This window comes from Elephantulus edwardii, unplaced genomic scaffold, assembly GCF_000299155.1.
Source record: "Elephantulus edwardii isolate Elephantulus edwardi_28Jun2011 unplaced genomic scaffold, EleEdw1.0 scaffold00440, whole genome shotgun sequence".
NCBI classification, from domain to species: domain Eukaryota; kingdom Metazoa; phylum Chordata; class Mammalia; order Macroscelidea; family Macroscelididae; genus Elephantulus; species Elephantulus edwardii.
This window is the reverse complement of record NW_006400190.1, coordinates 291568-292512: the sequence shown is the minus strand read 5'-3', so window position 1 is coordinate 292512 and position 945 is coordinate 291568. Positions and strand designations below refer to the sequence as shown.

At 61.0% G+C, this 945-nt stretch overlaps 1 protein-coding gene across 1 annotated transcript in view; it reads left to right on the top strand.

The window, feature by feature from the left end:
* PACS2 (phosphofurin acidic cluster sorting protein 2) overlaps nucleotides 1-945 on the top strand; it is a 71280-nt gene that overhangs the window by 634 nt on the left and 69701 nt on the right. The gene's annotated exons all lie outside the window — the stretch shown is intronic.

Here is a 945-nt window from a genome sequence, read left to right as displayed (position 1 = left end):
CAACCACCCCCACACTACAAACACCCCCACCCTGCAGCTTTGCGGGGATATCCTGACCACTATGGCCACTCGGTTGTCCACTCCTGTGCTGCTCCTCCGACTGCTAGGGTCTCAGTGGGGGCGGTCCAGCAGGCCATCATGAGCTTCCAGGCAGCAGTGCTGGAAACAGAATACCCTCAGGCTTGCAGGTCACCCCTGGCACGATGGGGACCCACCTCCTCAGGATGGATGAGAAGGAAAAGGAGAAGCCCAGAGGAGGCCCCTCGGCTGCACGGGTGCGGGTGTGGTGCAGTCCATGTCCAGAGTCCTGATGTTTGCCTGCCCGAGGTGGCCAGCCAGTGCATGGAGTGGGCGCAGGGACGGAGTCTGGAGACCAGCAGTAGGTGTTGCTTCTACCCCTTTCTAGCCTGGTTTCCTCCATTCCTATGGAGGAACTGCTGCTCCCTCCTTGCCAGTGGTGTTTGTCCTGACCGTTGCCCGTTCAGACCTGTGGGACTTCTGGCAGTGCTGGTTCGCAGTTCTCTAGCCCTGCCGTGAGCTCCCAAGGGCACACTGCCCTTTATGCCTAGTGGCTGATGAGCTCTCTTCGTCCCCCAGAGCCCACACTTAAGTGGTTGGTCAGCCCTCCCGGGCACACACTCTGTAGGCTGGCCTCAGGCCCCACCTGCCCTAGCGAGAACATCTGTCACACCTGTACCCAGGACACTGGGCAGGGAGAAGAGACACAGTAAGCACCAGTGGCCCCATGACACCTGGCCCAGCCCAACCCTTAAGACCGGCTCTTTCTCTCCTGGGCCTCACTGCCCCTCTGCTTCTTCCCCCTAATCTGACAGTGCCTGCTAGTTCCCAGAGAGTCTGCAGAGGCTCCGCTTCCTGGGCTGCGCCTCCCCCACATCTGACTCTTCCCTTTGCAGCACACCCCCTCTGCACCTGTCCCGTGCCCCT